A 14754-nucleotide genomic window follows, 5' to 3' on the forward strand; every position below is an offset into this window, starting at 1 on the left:
TACATAAATTTGTTTCAGTCAAGGTTCTTTTTTTTCTAGGTGAAATTTATTCTAGCTAAATAAATTAGAAAAATACATGTATTGAATATGTATAAAGTGGATCAAAGTATTTGAAGAATAATGAAAAGACAAATATTTTAGGAGGTATCTGAAGCAACGTTAAAGGTTTGAGGAGCTATAGACAGAATACATTGCTCCTGAGGTTATCGCTACAAATTTCTACTGATGCTACTACTCTGGATGCCAGTGCTGCTGAAATGCCAGTCTCATTGGTGGGATTGTAACAACATCAACAACAAGAACAAAACTCTAACAGTTTATATTAATTACACATCCAATTTCACAGTTTCACAATGGAGCATTTAATTTGATGAGATAATAAACCGAAGATTAACCACCAGGTTATTGGGAGAATACCACTCTTTTCCTCAAGAGCTGATGGTTCAGTTGGAAAAGAAAGAGAAATAAAACTATAACTTGTAAGAATGTGGTAAAGAAATAACTATAGAAGTCAGAATTCATTTGTGGGCATCAAGAATAAATAAAATAATTCTAACTGAGACAAAGAATAGCTTCATATGAAGCAAATTTGGAACAGATTAGCTCTTAGGGTATTTGGAGGAAATGTGCTCAAAAGTATTATATGCCAAAGAGAAAGAGTGATCCAAGCAAGAGGTAGATGAAAATAATGCTGTGTATACATAAAATCAAACACAATTATTTTCACTGGATCCCAATGTGGAGGGTTGGTGTGTGTGTCTGTTAAGGACAGGTATGTGTGTGTGACAACAATTGAGGTTGAGGTATTAGTGTTGAAGTCCAGAAAATGATCAGTTTTATGTGTAAACACGAGACATTTAGACCTTATCCTAGAGTACTGTGCAAGTATTATGTTGTTGAAGATTTTACAGATGAAACACATGAACTTTTATAGGAACATTAAGTTAATAATTGAAAACTCATTTGGGCAATGGGGGTTAGAGTGATAGTCTAGTCAAGAAATGACATATGTCCATGAAAAGACAGCAAGTGTGACATCTTTAAGAAAATATTTAGTAAAAATACATTGAGATATTATAAATACTATACAAATACTGTATTAACAGCTTTATGCTAGTAGTCAGAGAAATGCATTCATAGCTTTGAAATTTAGAATTGTGTAGAATGGTAGTGTGATTTATCAAGAGATAACCAGGCTGAAATGCATGTTTGGAAGGAATTTTGGCTTGGAATATTTTGACTTTGAAGTATTTGTTTTGAATGGCAAGTTGCACATATAAACCTGAAAAAAAGAAAAAAAAAAAAACATTTTCCCTAGAAATATATAATGCATTAAAAACAGTATTTAAAATATCATTAAAACCCCCAATTTGGCAAAACCAATGAGAAGTCCACTGGTAAGTAAGTCCAAGGAATGTTGTCGTCATGGGTCCACCTCCTTCCAGCCTCAGCTGCTGCTGACTTAGTGCAGGATAAAGAAATGTTGAAAATGGTTTAGGGTTGAAGGCAGGGATAAAATGAACTTGCCCAGCAAAGTATTTAACTACTTCTGTGACATCCAGGTGAATTACTGTCTATAAAACCCCCAATAACCTAGTATCCAAGGGTAAAATTTTGGAGTAATCTAAGATTCTTTTTTTATTTACTGTCTACCATATTTGTGTACATATTATTTTACTCCATGTTCAGAACATATTCATAAGCAGACACTTTTTGACATCTTTATTGTGCCAAAACTGATTTTGAGGAATCATAGTTGTTTTATTTTTCTGTGTCGGTTTTGGAACATTCTGATTGTTTTGCTGGCCACCACTCTTGCTGGTAGAACATCATGGTTGTTCCCTCTTCCACCCTCAAGGCAATTTGAAGCACATCTTTTACATTTTTTAATCCTTTAGCGGCTTTCAATCACATCTAAAGTAAAAGCCAATTTCTTTATCAAGTCTCATTATTTATTTGTTTATTTATTTACTTATGGCTTTCTCCTTGGTGTCTGCTGCTACAACATTACCCTTTACCATTCTCCTCCCATTAACTCTAGTCCAGCTATACTCTGCTTTTTTTAGTTTCTCAAGGATGCCGATTTCTTTTTGTCTTAGATTCTTGAAACATGCTGACTGCTTAATTCCATGGATCAATTCCCTATATTTTTACATAGGTCACTCAGTCAGCTGGTCCCTGTTCAAAAGTCTCTTTCTCTAAACTCTCTACCAAAACATTCCCATCCCGTTCCATTTACTCCCTATTTTTTGACCCTTATTATTATCTTCATGGCCGATCACTACATGAAATATCAGGTATGTATATGTTTACTTGTTTAATATTTGTGTATTTTTTCACTGTTCACTGCTGTTTCACCAACATTTACAACAGTGTTTGGGATATATTAGCGACTCATTAAATAATTAATAAACTGAGTGTACCAAAGCCGTCACAGAGCTTTACTGGCACATGGGTAGAAGGTAATTCAGTCATATTATTTGAAATTAAACATACATAGCTATATCCTCATTTGAGTATTTGTGTAATATATTTTAAATATGAATTAGAAAGTAACTGTAGCAGAACATGTGCTTGTTCTGATCTTACTCTCTTACAGGACTGATTACATACTTACCTTTGGGCTTGCTAAGCATTTTGTCATTCTATCTGCTTACATTGTGAATTCCTTAAGCTATGGACTAGGGAAGATATAACTATACACTCACATACACACATACGTGTTTATATCTGTGGAGTATATATATTATAATCAAATACATTAATATTGTAATCAAATATTAACTGTAGAACACTGGGGTTCTGAGACGTGAACTTTTCAATTCAAAAAGTAAATAAAACACCCAGGATTTTATCTCACATCCTTCTGGTAAAAAACTGGTAATAATTTCCATTAAGATATGTTTATGATGACCTATTCCTTCTCCCTGGAGTGTTTATAATTTAATAGTTTATGTAATTCTCAAGAAGTATATATTATAAGAATATGAAGTGATAATTTTATACACTGGCCATTAAGTTAGTCTGATCTTGGCAGAGCAGTATTTAAACTCCCTAAGATTGTTCTGTCATAAGCACCTTGTGCACAACTGCACATTTAATGCATCTCATTTGTCTTAAATTGCAGTTAGACATCAACCTGACCTTCTATTCACAGGGTGGATAATTGACTAAGTGAGTTGAGAAAACCATTTGTTTGACCTCTGTGGGAGAAAGTTCCATCAGTCTTCTGGCACCAGACGGAAGCAAGTTATGATTAAATAACCACAACCTCCAACAGCTCTGAACACATTCCTCTCACTCACGTGCTGTAGTTTTGTGCCAATGCGTCTGCTCCTGGCCAGGCACATTCTGTTCCCCTCTCCAATCATAACTCAATCTTGTAACGGGTGCCACCATCCTCATAACTGAATCTGGCTCAGAATCCAGTATCTTCTTTCCTTCTGGCACAAAATCCTCCTTCTTATTCCAACCTCATTCCCTTTCTATGCCTCTGCTTTTATGTTGGTACCCTTCCAAATGTCAGTTCCAATCCTTTTTCCCATTCTGAGTTACATTTTCCTCATTGATCTTCTGATTCTAAGGCTCTGATTATTTCTTCTTCTTTTCTTTCCTCTCTTCTTTCTCATTACTCTAATTATTATCTATTTTATCTTTGTTTACATTATTTGCCTATAACCAAAAATTTAATGTTTCCAAACAATAAAATCCACCACAACTTTTATTGACAAAATACTTGCAGGTCATATAAAAAAGAGTCACTGTTTTGGTATTTCTGTATGATATATATTAGCAGATTACCTCAAGCATCTCAGTATAGAACCTAAAAGCGATATGATAACACATTAAGCTAAGTAAATTTTTCTGTGTAAGTTTAACATATGAAGGACATTTAACTCAAGTTACATCTTGAGTCAAAGTTTTCAAAATATATAGAAATTTACGGGAAGCTGATGAGTCTCATTTTTGCCTCCAATTAATGTAGATTAATTAAAAGTATATATTAATGTAATAAAATATTTATGAAAGACTGCATTAATGCTGGAATTTCTGATCTGAATTTTCCAACTCTAAGTATACATTCTTACACTAAACATTTATAATCACATTCTTACACAGAAACACACGCATACACACAACTTAAAAACTTGACCTTTAAGCATCATTAGTCCACTTGGGGTTGAGACCTACTTTTTTCACAAATGTTTATTACATGGTCACTTTTTCACTCCTGGAGGGGAACTCCTTCCTTGGAAATTACATATTTTAGTTCTTTCTATTCCCAAAATCCATTCTTCAAAAGGCTCTGATTTAGTTTTTTTCTATTTATATTGTTCCATTTTATATTTTCTATTTATATTGTTTAATGTCTTGCTCTCAGAAGTCTAGGATATTTTCTTGGTCTTGTTACATGTTTTAATATAAATATAGGTAAGAATTTCAAGTTATTATATTTGAAATATAGTATAGTGCATAAAACTCCTAAATATGTAAACATATGTGAATATAGAAGGATTGACATTGCTGTGCAGTGAAGAGAACAACAATAAGAAAACAAGAATAAATATTAAGTGGAAGGAAAAAACGGAAATGGAGATTACAAGAAAAACAAAGTTTGTTTATGGTGGGAGAAAATGGTAGTTATATGATAATGCTACCTTTCAAAGTAGTCATTTAAAAGAGATATATAGAGACAGTTTGTGTTTTGGAGGGAGGCACAGAGAAAGAACAAAATTTAACATAATGCTGCAATTAGGGTGTTCAATTACTGGTCCTCAACTCAATTTTTAAATGTAATATTCTCAATTGCAATACTTTCATAGTATTTATGCAATTAAAACTGTAATATTAATATGGTTTAATCTCCACTAACTTTGTGGCTTCATTACCCCTCAATCTGCTTTGAGACAAGCACTCTGAAAGCTCTTATCTTCAAAGGAGTAATTAAAGCAAAGTGGAGAATGGAGAAGCATTTATTTTGTAAAATACAGAAATATTTTCATGTTATAAATATTTTACTAGACAAAGAAATTCAATTAATGACAATGTGTCACAAATTAATATGTTTGGTTATTTTTGAATAATAACATCTAAAATATGTATATCAAAAATCAAAGCAGCCTATGTTTTTCAGGTATCTTTAAAGCTGTTATGCTTGCACAGTGACAAAACATGTATTAAGACAGTACTTTCTTGGTATATGGAGATATAGATAGATGACTGACAGATAGATAGACAGATAGATAGACAGATAGAAATGTATTAGGTAAATTCATTTAACCACATATATACCATACATGGTTAAATGGCAAAATAATAGATGAAGAAAATTAAAATATAAGCAGATTGACAATTGAAATTGAAAGCTGTATTGTTTGTAAAAGAATAAATGTTTTGCTTCTTTTATGTTATGTGATACTAAGCACAAAATTAATAATATGCAGCAACTAAAGATCTTATTAGCATCTAATACATATTACATAAACAAATACTGTTTAATCGGGCTTTGCAAGTGACAAATCTGACTGCTAAGTTATCTAACAACAAACATTCTGCTATTCAGATAGACAGTAGGTTTCAAATATTATTAAAACATGACAGTCCTTTGTTTTTGTTAATTTAATTCTTCCTAGTTAAACACAATAATAAAATATATGAAAGCAATATTATTCTTCCTGGTCAAGAAAATGAAGGAGAAAAGAGGAAGAGGGAAGTTTAACAAACATATGTTATTACAAAAAACACATTTCATTAAACACTTCCCTAAAATTTCAGGTGATATTTTTTGCTTTTATTTTTTTCCCTCAACCGCCACTTAACATAAAACAGGGTGAACTTGTTCTTAATCATCTGAAAACCCTGGATGACTTAAACAGTAAATCAATATAAATAAATATAAGAAGTAGGTCACAGAATCAAAAATTGTGCATATCTCATTAATAAAGTATAAGAAATAAGCAAAATGTTCCTTTGACCATTCAGATTAATAATATCTCCCTTGTCTTGTTGAAGGATGGTTAACTTTGACCATCCTTTGACAAGCTAAGTAATACTATTAAGTTAAATAATCTCACCAGTAAAGTTAAAATGCAGAGTCCTAAGTATTATATAACTCAAGAAATAAAATAAAGACGGAGGACATTCAGTTAAAAATCTTACTGCCTTTGGCTAAAAGGCAAAATGCACGTTGATAATTAATATTATACTACCCTTTTCAAAGTTATTGTACAGCTATACCTATACACTAATTAGTAATTGGTAAGAATGAGTTGCCTTAAGAAAGCTGACTATAAACTTCAGTACTTTGTGCTCAGAAAAGGTAGATACAATTAACGAAACAATGAATATGAATACTCCTATGAATTCTGCAGATGAAGGAAATACTTGCCTAGTACCTTTTATGGTTGGATGAAGAGATATACTTAAGACTTCAATATAATATATTTAAGGCAGAGTAAAATAAAATGTACATGATAGATATATTGTAAGCTGATATCCATATTGTAAATCGTAAGTTATTTTAGGCAGAAATTTTAAATAAATTTATAATGATTTGAATGATGGTATGTGTGACAGCCATCATCTCTGGATGGCCTTGAGTTGTACATAGCTGTTTAAATTATTTCAGAGAACAACAACAACAACAACATTGTGTTTCCTATTACAACCTATGGAGTTGCAGTTAGAGACAAGCTCAAAAGCTGAACTGGTTGGTCCATTTTGAAATTTCCTCATTATTGTCATATTTCATGAAAATTGCCCTATACATATAAATATAAGTAAATCTAATTTCCTATTTTCTGGCTGGAGAACTCGATGTCTTTCCAAAATATAGAAGCTAGGCCTCCCTGAGACATTATAATTCAGTTATTCATGTACAGTTGGCTAAAAACATATACCAATCTTTTTGCTTAAGAACCAAAGGAAAAATGTGGAAATTTAGTAAAACTCAATTTTAAGTGTCCATGAATGACAGAGCACATTCACACTCATTCATGTACATATTTTCTATGCCTGTTTTTATGCTAAATCTGTAGAGTTTAGTAATGGCAAAAGAGCTGACTTTTTCTGACCTCTGGTCTAAGTCAAGTCTGTCCCACAAGACATAAGGTACAATGCTTTCTCCACATGTGGTCAGGAAGAATCTCAAAACTACAGAGTCAGGCCTCACATTATCAATAGGACCATTCTAGCCTTCTGCAAGCTTTCAGGCTTTAGTCAAAGCTGGCACATTTTCAGTGAATCCTTAGTCCATTGGTGGTCTGCAAGAGTAAGAGCTCTCATGTACATCCCAGAGCCATATGTATCCCAGGAATTACCAATTTCTGAATAGAAAAGGGAAAAGGGAAAGGCATTGAGTTAGGGCCAAATTCTTAGTATCTTCCACTTTTTCCAATATGAGAAATGTACGTCCTACTGTCCACTATCTTTAGTAATATTGTCATTACTGTGAACACAATGTGATACCTGAATTTCTCTAATAATTCAATTACTTTATCTGATTCTGGACCCTAATCCTATACTCTGTATTCAATGTTTTACTCTGTCCCCAAGAAGACATTTGCTAGCAATAATTAAAAGATCTAATGCATTTTGAAAGATTACAATGTGATACACACTTTTCTAAGTTCTTTATATAGTACCTCAATTAATCTTCACAAAGGCATTTTACAGTAGTTTTATTATTATTCCAGAAGATAACATAAGCTTAAATACTATAAGTAAATACAAGCAGTACAGTTGTGGCAGTACTTGCTTTAAACTTAAAATTGTATAACCTTGGAATTATTTTCTTTTGAGTTCTTTCTCAACTTTCATGTAGTAGACAATATTTTTTTGTATTTGCCGTGGGTATTATAGTGACTAAGGAACATGAGATTGCAAACTATGCATACTATAATACTATCATCCTACATATTACTGTATTTTCCAAAAGTATTCAAATATGTCGCCAAATTGTAATTTATAACTATTCAAATTTACAAGTTAAAATAATAATTGTTAAATATTGAAGGTAATAATATTAAAGACCTTTAAAATATAAATAAAATATTTGTTACTTTAGATACACTATTTTTTCCTAACATTTATTTTAGGTTCAGGGGTACATGTGCAGGTTTGTATTACAGGTGTCGTGGGAGTTTGTTGTACAGATTATTTCATCACCCAGATATTGAACCTAGTACCCAATGGTTATTTTTTTCTGCTCCTCTCCTTCCTTCCATCCTCCACCCTCAAGTAGGCCCTACTGTTTATTCTTCCCTTCTTTGTGTTCATGAGTTCTTTTCATTTAGTTTCTATGTTTTCTTAACATATCTGGCATATTCTTAAATATTAAGGATTTTTTTTCCTTTACTTATTAATGTTCCTTGTCAAAGTAAGAAAGTCAAACTTCTACATTTCTTCTAAATTCACCTTCAGTTTATTCTAGGAAAAATCTTACTGGATTCTTTTACAGTCCTCTGAGGTTTTTTAAATGCTTCAATTATTTACATAATTGAACTAATTATGTGGCTGAACTAATTGACATTCCCACCAATGATGTATCAGCATCACTTTTTCTCTGCAGCCTCACCAAAATCTGTTATTTTTTTGATTTTTATAATAGTCATTCTGATTGGTGTAAGATGGTATATCATTGTTGTTATGATTTTCATTTCTCTGATGATTAGTGATGTTGAGGATTTTTTCACATGTTTGTTGGCTGCTTGTACGTCTTTGTTTGAGAAGTGTTTGTTCATTTCCTTTGCACATTTCTTAATGAGATTGTTTCTTCTTTGTTGAATCATTTAAGTTCATTGTAAATTTTGAATATTAGACCTTGTCAGATGACTGATTGGTAAATATTTTCTCCCATTCCACAATTTGTTTGTTTCCTCTGTTCACAGCTTCTTTTACTGTGTGGAAACTTAGGTTTAATTAGGTGCTACTTGTCAAGTTTTGTTTTTGTTACAGTTGCTTTTGGGCACTTAGCCAAAAATAATTTGACAAAGCCAATGTTGTAAAGGGTATTTCCTATGTTTTCTTCTAGGATTGTATTGTTTGAGATCTTACATTTAAATATTTAATTCATCTTCAGTTAATTTTTGTGAATAGTAAAAGGTAGAAGTTCAGTTTTATTCTTTTGCATATGGGTAACCAGTTTTCCCAGCACCATTTATTGAATATGGAGTCCTTTTCCCATTGCTTGTGCTTGCCAACTTTTTCAAGAATCAGGTGGTTGTAATTTTATGGCTTTATTTCTGTTTCTTTTTATTTCCATTGGTCCATGTATCTGTTTTTGTACCAGTACTATGCTATTTGGGTTACTGTAGTCTTATAGTATAGTTTGAACTCTGGTAGTGTGACATTTCCAGCTTTGTTCTTTTTGCTTAGGATGGCCTTGGTGATTCGGGCTCTTTTTTGGGTGCATATAATTTTTGAATAGCTTTTTCAAATTCTGTAAAAAATGATACACGTAGTTTGATTAGAATAGCTTTGAGTCTACAAATTGCTTTGGGCAATATAGCCATTTTAACGATATTTGTCCACAGTCACACCACAGCCCCACTGAGGCATAACCCATGCACCTTCTACCACCACCCTGTAAGAATTCTTTCACCCATGGTTCCAAGGCCTACACACTGCTGTGCTTTTACTGGCAGTCCCTGATAAAGTGCAGTTGCCAGCAGACTGGGGGTACCTTGGATTCAACTAGCACAGCTGGTGCTCAACCTTAAGGGGTCAGAGAACAAAGCAGCATACCCGGTCCCAGTTCCCCAAGGTTACATGACGTAGCCCAGGCATGCTGGGTCGAGCCTTAGCACTCTGAAAGTATCCAGAAATGAAGCCAATTGACTGAACTCAACTTATACCACAGTCAAACCATCAAGGGCATGAAAGAACATTAAAACTAAAAGCCATCCAAAGGACAGCAACTTCAAAGGTTAACGAAATTCCTGCCAGCACAAAAGTTCTGGCAACTCTAAAATCCAGCGTGCCCCGTTACCTGCAAACAAGCCTGCTAACTCCCTCCATAGCAAGGGGTGACACTTGCTATGTTTTAGCAAAGAAACTGGCAGCATTTTGCCCCTTTCCTAGAGATCTGTGGAACTTTGAATTTGAGAGAGATAATTTAGGTTATGTGGCAGAAGAAATTTCTAGGCAGCCAAGCATTCAAGAGGAAGTAGAGCATAAAAGTTTGGAAAATTGGATGACATGATAGAAAAGAAAACCCCATTTTCTGAGGAGAAAAGCAAGCCTGCTTCCAAAATTTGCATAACTAACAAGGAGCCAAATGTTAATCACCAAGACAATGGTGAAAATGTCTCCAGGGTATGTCAGAGATCTTCCTGGAGGCCCCTCCCATCACAAGCCCAGAGACATAAGAGGAAAAAATGGTTTCCTGGCCTGGGCTCAGGACCTCCCTGCTCTGTGCAGCCTTAAGACATGGTGCCCTTCATCCAGCTGTCTCAGCTGCAGCCATGGCTAAGAGGGGGCCGATGTACAGCTCAGGCCATTGCTTCAGAGGTGCCAGTCCCAAGCCTTAGTGGCTTTCATGCATTGTTGGGCCTGCAGATAAACAGAAGTCAACAACTGAGGTTTGGAAACCTATGACTAGATTACAGAGGATGTATGGAAATGTCTGTATGTCCAAGCAGAAGTTTGCTGCAGGGATGGAGCCCTTATAGAGACTCGCTACTAGGGCAATGCAGAAAGGAAATACGGGGTTGGAGCCCCCAGGGTCCCCACTGGGGCATTGCCTAGTGGATCTGTGAGAAGAGAGCCACCTTCCTCCAGACCCAGAATGGTAGATACACTGACAGTTTACATGATGCACCTGGAAAAACCACAGACATTCAGTGCCAGCCCATTAAAGCAGCCAGGAGAAGGGCTGTATCCTGCAAAGCAACAGGGACAAAGCTGTCCAAGGTCATGTGAGCACACCTCTTGCATCAGTGTGACCTGGATGTGAGACATGGAGTCAAAGGAGGTCATTTTGGAACTCAAAAGCTCATAGGCAGGAGAAACTTGCCTGTCTCAAATGAAACTTTGGACTTGGACTTTTGAATTAATGTTGGAATAAATTAAGACTTTGGGGAACTGTTGGGAAGGCATAATTGTGTTTTGAAATTTTAGGACATGAAATTTGGGAGGGGTCAGGAATGAAATAATGTGGTTTGGCTGTTCCCCAACGCAGATCTCATCTTGAATTGTAGTTATCATGATCCCCATGTGTTGTGGGAGGGGCCCAGTGGGAGGTAATAGAATCATGAAGTTGGTTACTTCCATGTTGTTCTCATGATAGTGAGTGAATTCTCATGAGATCTGATGGTTTTATAAGGAGCTTTTCCTCCCCTTCACTCTGCACTTCTTAATGCTGCCACGTGAAGAAGGACATATTTGTGTTGTCTTCTGCCATGATTGTAAGTTTCCTGAGGCCTCCCCAGCCATGCTGGACTGTGAGTCAATTAAACCTCTTTTCTTTAAATATTACCCAGTATTGGGTATGTTCTTATAACAGCATGAGAACAGGATAACACAGGCATCAAGAACATAAATTGAGGAAAGCACAGGTTATTTAATAAATGGTGCTGGGGAAACTGGATACCCATAAGTAGAAGGAAGAAACTACATCCTGTCTCTTGTGAGGGATCTCATGAGAGGGACCTTGTGACAGGTGACAGATCATTGGAGCAGTTCCCCCATGCTGTTCTCATGATAGTAAGTTAGTTCTCATGAGATTTGATAGTTTTATAAGAGGCTTTTCCCCTTTTTGCTTTGCAGTTCTCCTTACTGCTGCCATGTGAAGAAGGATGTGATTTCTTTCCTTTCTGCCACGATTATAATTTTCCTGAGGCCTCCCCAGTCCTGGAGAACTGTGAGTCAATTAAACCTCTTTTCTTTATAATTTACCCGGTCTTGGGTATTTCTTCATAGCAGTGTGAGAATGGACTAATACACAAGGAATCTAAGGAATCTGGTAAAGCAATCCAAGAGCTAAAGGATAAAATAGACATTTTAAGAAAGAACCTACTCAACTTCAGGAATGGAAAATTTACTACAAGAATTTTATAATTTAGTTGGAAGCCATTATAGCAGAATAGACAAGCTGACGGAAGAATCTCAGATCTAAAAAACTGGGTCATTGAATCTACTCAGTCTGACAAAACTTTAAAAAAAAAAAAAAAAAAAAAACTTTTTAAAATGAAGAAATCCTCTGAGAAATATGAGATTATGTTAGGAGATCAAATGTATGATTTATTGGCATTTCTGAGAGAAAGAATGAGAACATGTGACTTGGAAAACACATTTGAGGATCTGGTCCAAAAAAATGTCCCCAATCTTGCCAGAAATTGTCAATCTTGACATGCAAATTCAAAAACAAAATGGAGAACCCTTTTGAGACACTATTCAACATGGCCATCCCAACATCACACAGTTGTCATATTAAACAAGGACAGCATGAAATAAAAAATCTTAAAGACAACTAGAGAGAAGGGGCAGGTCACATAAAAAGGGAACCAAATCAGGCTAGAAGCAAAACTCTGAGCAGAAATCTTACAAGCCAGAAGAGACTGTGGCTTATTTGCAGTATCCTTAAAGAAAAGAGATTCCAGTGTAGAATTTCATATCCCACTAAACTAAACTTCATACGTGACCAAGGAGTAAAATCCTTCTGAGATAAGCAGATGCTAAAGGAATTTGATATAACTAGACCAGCTTTACCAGAGGTCTTTGAGGGAGTGCTAAACAGAGATATGAAAAAATGACACCTGCCACCACAAAAATACACTTAATTGCAGAGCCCACAGACACTATAAAGCAACTACACAATCAAGTCTACATAACTACTAGATAACAACATGATGACAAGATCAAAATCTCACATGTTATTTTCGAGCTTGAATATAAATGGTCTAAATGTTCCACTTAAAGGCATAGAGTGACAAGCTGGATTAAAAGACACGACCTAAATATTTGCTGTCTTCAAGAGCCCCATGTCATATGTATTGATATCCACAGGCTCAAAGTAAAGGAATGGAGAAAGACCTGCCATGCAAAGGGAAAACAAAATGGAGCAGGGGTTGCTATTTTTATATCAGATAAAACAATTTAAACTAACAACTTTAGGAAGTACAAAGAAGAGCATTACATAGGAATAAAGTGTTCTTTAGCTGTATTGAAACTCAAAAGGGTTCTCCATTTTTTCTTGAATTTGCATGTCAAGATTGACAATTTTTGGCAAGATTGGGGACATTTTTTTGGACAAGATCTTCAAATATGTTTTCCAAGTCACATGTTCTCATTCTTTCTCTTTCAGGAATGCCAATAAATCATAAATTTGACTTCATTTTAAAAAAGAAGGCTTAACTATCCTATATATATTTGCATTCAACATTGTAGCACCAAAATTCATAAACCAAGTTCTTCTTGACCTACAAAAAGATCTAGACAGCCACACAACAATAGTGGGAGATTTAAACACCTCACTGACAGTGGTAGGGAGATGACTGAGGCAGAAAACTAACAAAAAATATCTGGACTTAATCTCAACACCTGATCAACTGAATCTAATAGACTTCTATGGAATACTGCATGAAACTTGCACAGAATATAAATTCTTCTCACCTGCACATGGAACATATTATAAGTTCAACCAAATGGTTGATCATAAGCAAGTCTCAATAAATATAAAAATTGAAGTTATCCTAATCAAACTGTGAGACCACCAAGCAATCAAAACAGAAATCAGTATCAGAAAGCTCTCTCAAAACTACACAAATAGAAGAAAATTAAACAACTTGCTGCTGAATAATTTAAATGAACAACAAAATTAACATAAACATTTTAGAAAATTAAAATTAATGAAAGCAAAGACACAACTTACCAGAATATTTGGGATGCAGTACAAGTAGTGTTAAGAGGAAAGTTTATAGTGTTAAATGCCTTCATCAAGAAGTTAGAAAAATCTCAAATTAACTATCTACCACTGCATTTAAAGGAACTAGAAAAGAAAGAGAAAAATTTGTCCAGGCCTGATGGCTCATGGCTCATGCCTATATTCCCAACACTTTGGGAGACCAAAGCAGGAGGATCGCTTGAGTCCAAGAGTTCAAGACCAACCTGGGCAGCATATAAAGACCCTATCTCAACAAAAAATATATAAATTAGCTGTATGTAGTGGTGCACACTGTCCCAGCTACTTGGGGGGCCGAGGTAGGAATATCACTTGAGTCTGGGAAGGTCAAGGCTTCAGTGAGCAATGATCATGTCACTTACTCCATCCTGACTGACAGAGACCCTGTCAAAAAAGAAAACAAACAAACAAACAAACAAAGCCCCTAACCTCCACCCCGTGAAAAGAACCCAGTCCAAACACTAGCAGCATAAAATAAATACCTAAAATTAAAGAAGAACTGAATGAAATTGAAACACAAAAATCCATAAAGTAGATCAAAGAAACCAAGAGTTTCTTCTTCAAAAGAGTAAATAAGATTGATAGACCACTAGCTAGACTAACAAAGAAAAAGAAAAGACCCAAATAAATATAATTATAAATGATAAAGATGACATTACAGCTGATCCGACAGAAATAAAAGAGATCCTCAGAGAATATTATGAACAAATAGAAATTTCTACTATTAATAAAAATTACAAAATTTAGAAGAAAAGAATAAATTCCTGAAAACACATACAACCTCCTAAGACCAAACAAGGAATAAAGTAAAAACTGAATAGACCGATAAACTCTGAATTTTTTTTTTTTTTTTT

The sequence above is a fragment of the Rhinopithecus bieti genome, unplaced genomic scaffold, assembly GCF_001698545.2.
Source record: "Rhinopithecus bieti isolate Rb0 unplaced genomic scaffold, ASM169854v2 scaffold_36517, whole genome shotgun sequence".
Taxonomy (NCBI): domain Eukaryota; kingdom Metazoa; phylum Chordata; class Mammalia; order Primates; family Cercopithecidae; genus Rhinopithecus; species Rhinopithecus bieti.